Consider the following 7801-nt stretch of genomic DNA (forward strand, 5'->3'; position numbering starts at 1 on the left):
AAACGGGGGAGTGAAGATCCGAACGCAAGCGTGCCTAACGGTCAAAACGGGCGTTTTAAGGGAGTGCATAATTAGTAAAGGAGCGTCATCGACCACGTCACTTGGTTGTCTTTTAGCCTGAACTGCTCGCAGTGATAGCGGTAAGAAAAACCTACCACAAGCACTGCGAGCAGTTCAGATGCCATTCGATAAATACCGGAGATGACGTGTGATGCGAACGGCAAAGGGGCGTCTTTACAAAATAGCGAGCGCATTTTTCGTTCGCTCGCTCAGACATAGAGGCGTCAACAAACCGCAAAGAGCGAGCGCTCAATTTAAATAGCCGGCCCCACTTTTGGAACGACCGTCCGCAAATAGCGTCCGGCTCTGAATCAGGCCCAGAGTGTGGAACAGAAGTAAGAAGAAATCAGGTGGATTTAAGATCTCAACCTAACCAACATGACGACAACATGACTAAAGAATATCCTTCATCTGACATGTATGATAATCTGGATAACGGTGAACAAACCATGATTCAAGGAAAGTCCAACATGGTTGATGAAGCACAGACTTTGTACGAAAGACCCAAAAGAGACATTTGCAGACCTGAGAGACTCATTGAAAAATGTTAAATGAAGTTCTTAAAATATTGCATTGTTGAATTATTACACTGAAGGATACAGGGCTTATCTTTAAAGAAAAAAGGATGTGATATTATTGCATTAGATATGCTTAATGTGTGTAGACAATCCCTTACTTATATGTGAAAGCCTGAATCTTCAGTGACGGTCCCTAGGACCATGGGGGATGCTGGGAACTGGGCGTAGTCTGGTGTAAAGTATGTCTATAGTTTGCAAATGGCTGAATAAAAAAGCACAACAGTTGTTGCCCATACTTCAGTGTCCCTATGAATGAATACTCAAGCATACAAACAAAACACCGGACAACCAATCATGGACAAGCAGCACTGGAGAACGGCCAATAGCAGCAGGGCTGAAGTGTAGAAGTGGAGATACTGCAACACTCTCCTCCTTCTACCCTTAGACTTGACTGCTGAGTCTCAGTTTGCCCACCTCACACACTAACCTGTACCCACTGTGTCGAGATGGCCTGTGGCTGCCTTGCTCTCTAGCTGCTGACTTGACAGACTCAGTCAGCTGTGAGTCAGCAGCCTGGCCCCCAGCTCCAGCTCTTACACAGAAGCAGCAGCACCAGCCATCATGCATGTGTCGGTCGACTGTCTTTGCATGCGCGAACCCTAGATGGTTTGCACCATCAATGTATCACACTTCATAGTTTCCTATCTTTTGTGGCTCGCACCACCATCGCCATTGATGGCAACCACTAGTGTGGCTCCATAAATGGTTACCATCAGTAGCGGCTCCAGTGGTGGGGCTGCAGCGCAGTCCTAAATTCAAATATGTGAGACACACTAACTGCCAGTGAGTCCTGGAAAGCAATGTTTGGCAGCATTTGGAAGGGCAACTGCCCTTCCAAATGCTGCCATACATCACTGGCCAGGACTCATTGGCAGTTGGTGTGGCTCCCCAATTTATATATTTATACTGTGCTGCAGCCCCACCTCTGGAGCCATTACTGATGGCAACCATTTATGGAGCCACACTAGTGGTCATCCATAGTAAATAGATGCTGTCTTCTAGAGTGCTGGGCATGCCCCCTGAGCATACATGCTGGGAGTGCCAACTGATTTTCAGGAGCCTCCCGTCCATTTTGGGAGAGCCAGCAAGTATGGCCCAGAGTGATGAAAACAGGGGTGTGCCACGAGGCCATGCCCCCTTTCGAGAGGTCACTTCCCTTTTTTGAGTGCAGGCCTTCGGCGCCCATAGAGTCCCAGCTCCATCCTGAAAATGTTGAGAGGGATGTACTAAAAACTCCTCTGCCTGAGGACCCTGCCCCGTAACCTATGACTATACACATGGCATACTGGCGGTGGGTGTCAGACAGGTCCCCTGGGACTCATTGGGCCCTAGGTGGCCAGTTACACCATTATCTATATGATCTGGGTCTGGGAGCACTAGTTACTGTGCTAATAACCATGGCATTGGTGGCAGCAAATATTTACAACATTTTTATATATAGTTTATCATGAAAGCCACTGACATTAATTACCCGTCCAATCAGAAACATTCCATTCCAGTGCCAGTAATTGTGTTTGTATAATGTGTAAATCACATGTGAACTGTAGTTTCCGCATGAGTATTGGGGCTACTTTTGTTGATAAGTAAGCAGGGCCGCAACTAGGGGGGCTAAGGGGGCATGTGTCCCAGGCACTGAACTTGAGGGGGTGACGAGGAGAGGCTGCCAAGGTGGGGCGGCCCCAGGTAGTTGCACTGTAGAGTTTGGGTCGCATGCCGGGACCTGTAGGCAGCCACCGGCAGCCAGGCCTTGAGGGACACAGCGCAGCCATCAGTCTAATGTGACGCCGGTCACAAGCCAATCAGAGCTTGCGGACCGGCAGCCAATCAGCAGTGGCTGCCGGTCCGCGAGCTCCAACTGCTTCACGACCGGCGCCACATTAGAATGACAGTGGTGCTGACCGATCCCTGGCATGTGGATCTCCGTCCCATCCCGTGCCACCCGAGCTCACCCACCACGCAGCCCCGGCAGGTAAAGGGAGGGAGCTGGGAGACCTCTACTGGGAGAACCCATTTTAATGTGAAAGTCCGATTCTAATAGTGTTTCATCTGTCAATTCTGGGGGGCTCCTGTCACTAAGGGGCATTGCTGTGACATAATGTGTTGTAAAGGGCATTACTGTGGCACAATGTGTTGCAAGGGGCATTACTGTGGCATAATGTGCTGTAAGGGGCATTACTGTGTCGCAAAACGACACATCCAGTGCTCTACAGTATGTTTTGTTTTGTTTTTTTAATTCGGGTGGGGCATCAAATTACTGTCTTGCCCCGGGTGACAGAAATCCTAGTTTCGGTCTTGAAGTAAGTAAGCCCGTTTGTGTTTTCTTTTTAGCAGCAATTCTTCCTGTGAACTACAGGTCCCAGCAAGCCTTGATTAAATGGGCATATCATTGCTTATTGGGCCTGATTCAGACCCACTCGCGAGCGGCTGTCCGCTCGCAAGTGGGTCGATGTTCTGGACTGAGCATGCGCACGACGGAGGGAGCTCCGTCGTGCGCATGCGCCAGATGCGACGAGCGAAGGAATGTCCTTCACTCGTTGTGTCTGATCAAAGGGGGCGTGCTGTTGATGTTGATTGACAGCACGCCCCCTTTGGTAGGCGTGCCGGGGGCGTGCCTCCCTGACGGGGGCGTTCCCACGGGAACGCCTCCCGTCAGAAGCCGGCCCACTGACATCACTAGTGATGTCAGTGGGAGTGATTTTGGCTCTGATAGAGCCAAAATCACTCCGGAGCTTGCGGTTGAAAACCTCAACCGCAGGCTCCGGCTCGCAGTTTCGATGGTCGCGATGGTCAAAACCATCGCGGCCATCAAACTGCACGCTCGTATAGCCTGTGGGTGGTGACCCACAGCTATATGAGCGTCCAGCAGGACGCTCCATTTTCATGGAGGCCAACCCTCATTCAGAGCGTGCGCTCTGCTCAGAGCGTACGGCTCTGAATGAGGGCCATAGTTCGAAAATTTTCAGTATACTCTGGCAACCCTTTCGTTTATGACTGCCAGTGCTCTGGGACCAGTAGTTCCACAGAAGAAAACACAGATTTTACTACATTAACTATATATTACCCTAACACCCACTAACAGGGGTGTTGTCAGAAGCCCCCAGTGCTTCTAGCAATTTCTTCTAGTATTGTCACTAGCCCAGTCTGTCATAACCTAGAGCTGGTAGTGGCTAGTACCAAGTAAGGTAACACATACATGCCTACTCTCCCGGAGCTTGCGGAAGGCTCCAGATTTTTCGGGTATTCCCCCGCACCCCTAGGAGAGTAGGCACTTCTCCCGCATCCCACCCTCTTACAAGTGAAGTGGGCAGAATGGGGATCGGAGGTCTGTGAGTAAGCAGCAGAGCCTAATTACGTGATTCTATGAGAATTGCGCCATTTGGCCCCGTCCTCTATTGAAATGTGTGGGATTTTAATAAGAGGGGATGGGTCCTAATGACATGAATAGCCTGGCCTAGCCCCCATCGCGCCCACCTGCATCTCCTCTCCAGGCTTTTCCCGGAGACGGAAATAAAAAGTAGGTAAGTATGATAAACATAACTTTACTACCCTTGAGCCCCTTCCCTCCCTGTTCCACATGTAATGAGTAACAAGTCTGGGATATACAAATAGCTTTATAAAGATGAGGGATGTGTATTATTTATGTGCATGGTCTGTTACAAAGATCATATTTTATACTGACAAATGGGAATAGTGTCCATCTGTAAATGACATCTCAATGTATCTTAGGGGTCTATTTACTAAGCCTTGGATGGAGATAAAGTGAACGGAAATAAAGTACCAGCCAACCAGCTCCTAACTATCATTTTTCAAACACAGCTTGTGACTTGGCAGTTAGGAGCTGATTGGCTGGTACCTTATCTCCGTTCACTCGATCTCCATCCAATGCTTAGTAAATAGAACCGTGAGGCCTGGTTCAGAGTCGCACACTATGCTGATAGTCACGCAAACGGCCGATGTCTTCTCTTCTGACCATGCGTCTGAGTTGCACTGTGCATGCGTCCTGATTAGGTCGTACAAAGTCGACGGTCAAATTTAGACCCACAGCAGCAGAGATGTGAGGGGCGTTCCCGGACGGTGACTGGGTGGTAATGGGGATGGCTAAAAACGACGCACAGAAATGCTGCATCTTATCAGTGTCGCTGGAAGCGGCGCCGCTCACATAGGAGGTGATACTCAGAGAAACGGCAACTCCCATAGGGCTGGTGCACGTTTCGTTGGTGCAACCGATGGTATATTTCAGCATCTACGGAGGCTGTGAGTGGGCATCTCAGTCCTTGCCTATTCGGTCACACATATGTGCACCAGGGAAAGGCTTTGTATGCGGCATTAGCATAAACATGCAGAAGGGTCTGACTCAGAATCCATTCCTAAATAGCTACCTTGCATTGGGAGTTAGATTACATAAGTTAATAGTAGAATTACAGACCACACGAATAGTAGTTACTATTAGTGCACTGCTAACCGCACCTCGTTAAGCATCTTGCATGGATTTCCTGTTTGCATACCTGTTCATGCAAGGTGTAAAAAAAAAAAGTTCTTGTGCAAAGGAAGCTGTGGTCAGCCAGAAGAAGCAGCACAGAAATTCTGCTCTAAAGCATTAATAGCTTTAAGGTGGTTTAAGGTCCTGTGACATTAATAAGGGATGCACAACAAGCACAAGAATAGTGGCACAGAGATAGGCTAGTTACTATGCAGACAGATTGCAAAACCAGTGTTTAGGTTTTGGATTTATTAAAAAAAAAAATTGATAAGTTTTTAAAAACAGCTAAAATCATGTAATTTTTGCAATTCAATAGCCAAAAATTCAGATTTAAAATCCGAATTCCGAACAAAGGGAAGATCAGACCAACAACTCAGATCTGTCCGGATTCACAAAATTTGGGTGAATTTGGATTTCTGAAGGACCATACTGTACATCTCTAGATAGGATTCAGGTCAACATTCAGATTCTTCAAAGCCCTCTGCCTTTTATGCTATGACCAGGTGCACTGACAGCCACGCCGGTCCTGAGTGAAGAAGGAAGCGTGGCCTAATCACGGAAGGCGTGACCATGCCCCCTTAGGAAAGAAATTTTTTTTTTTGCAGCGCTGCGAAGCGCTGAGCACTGGGAAAGGGGGCCCCTCAGCCAGCCGCATAGCCAGTGGGGGGGCGAGATCAATGTGATCGTTCCCCCCGCAGGCATAGGAGACTGCTGCGGCTGCTACTTAGCAGCCGCGAGCAGTCTCCTAGTGCAGCCGAGCACACAGCAGTGTGTGCTGGGCTGCTTTGATGTAAGAGGTGGGGGGCATTGCCAGACCTGGGCCCCTGCCAGGCCCCTCCAGCAAGCCCAGGCCTGGGTAATTAGTACCCGCTCCTTCCCCCTCATAGCCCATGGCTATGACTGCATGATGCGCACAGGTATGCCAGCCTTACTGTACATATCCATTATTTAAAAGAGCTGAAGGATTTTTTTTGTTGCAAATCCCCCCAAGGTTTGCTTATTCTTACATCTAAGCTATGCTTGCCGACTATCTGGCTGCCCCTTCCTGGAGGGAGCAGCCAGATTGGCTTGACTGGGGGGGTGCGTGGCCAGCAAACGGGGGCGGGGCCGGCCAGACTTCAAGAGTTTGTGGGCGGAGCGGGGCACGGAGCCACGCGATCGCGTCATTTTGCCCCGCTACATGCTGCCGATATTACAGGCAGCGTGAAGCAGGGCGCGGGGCAAAAATTACGCAATTCGACGTGAATCGCGTCACAGGCCCCCCCGCTGCCGAGGATTTTCCTGTAATTGCGGTGGGGGGCAGGAGGGGTCGGCAGCTGCCGGGAGACTTGCCTGCCTTCCCGGGAGGTCCGGAGCGGCACCCGATTTTCGGGAGGCACCCGACCAAATCGGGAGGGTAGGCAAGTATGATCTAAGCCTCACCAGTAACCTCTGCATGCATCTGTCTTCCAGCCTTTCTTCTTCCTCCACCCACCAACACATACTCCGGTCCACACCTTTCCCTCATTGAAAGCAGGATTATAATACGATGGTTCATTTCTACCTATATGGGCATAACTACCATAGGTGCAAGAGGCGCAGCTGCCATGCTGAGGGGGACCCATCTTCCTTGTCAAAGTCACAGTTGGGTGGTACATAGGGGTCCTTACAAACTTTTGCTATGGAGCCTTCAAATACTTAATTATGCCCCTGTGTACCTACATATTGTATCATTCTTAAACCTGGTTTGGGGGTTCTAATTAGGGATGTGCGCCGGACCATTTTTGCCGGATTTGGATTTGGATTTGGTTCTAATTCGTCGTCCGGCTTTGGATTTGGATTTGGATTTGCCAAACTGCGGTGACTGGCTTTGGATTTGGATTTGGATTTGGATTTGGATTTTTTTACAAAAATTGACAAAAAAAGCTAAAATCACATAAATTGGTCTTTTTTTTCTTCCTAGAGTATTATTAACCTCAATAACATTAATTTCCAGTCAATTTAGACCATATCACAGCTTATAATATTGTTTTCAACATTATTGGCCAAAGGTTGCAGTGAGCTGACTGGTTACTAAGCGACAAAGCAGCGGCACAACGACACAGACACCACAGTATAAAGCACATCTATGACACATTGCCACACAGCAGTGGCAGAAATGAAAAGTAGTGCACCCACCCAGTGGGGTACGGCCAGCAGAGTCACAGTACTTGTTTACAAAGTGGGCTACGGCCCTAGGAGTCACAGTGCACAATCTTATTAGCATTACACCGCACATAGGGCCTGATTCACATTACACCATAAAGTAGTGTCTCTTATTTATGTTACGACACACAGTAGTGCCCCTTTTACACAATGCCCACAGTAGTGACCCTTTTACACAATGCCCACAGTAGCGGTGTCCCTTACACAATGTCCCCCAGCAGTGGTGCCCCCTATGCAGTCCCCTTAGTAGTACGGTCCACTATGCAGTGCCCCCAGTTGAATGCTCCCCAGTAGTATGCCCCCCATTAGCAGGCCCCCCCAGTAGTATGTCCCCCATTAGCAGGCCCCCCCAGTAGTATGCCCCCCATTAGCATGCCACCCAGTAGTATGCCCCCCCAGTAGTATGGCTCCCCCAGTAGTAGGCTGCCCCAGTAGCAGGCCCCCCCAGTAGTAGGCTGCTCCAGTAGTAGCCCCCCCTGTAGTATGGGCCCCCCCTGTA

The sequence above is a fragment of the Taudactylus pleione genome, unplaced genomic scaffold, assembly GCF_031769625.1.
Source record: "Taudactylus pleione unplaced genomic scaffold, aTauple2 ptg001230l, whole genome shotgun sequence".
Taxonomy (NCBI): domain Eukaryota; kingdom Metazoa; phylum Chordata; class Amphibia; order Anura; family Myobatrachidae; genus Taudactylus; species Taudactylus pleione.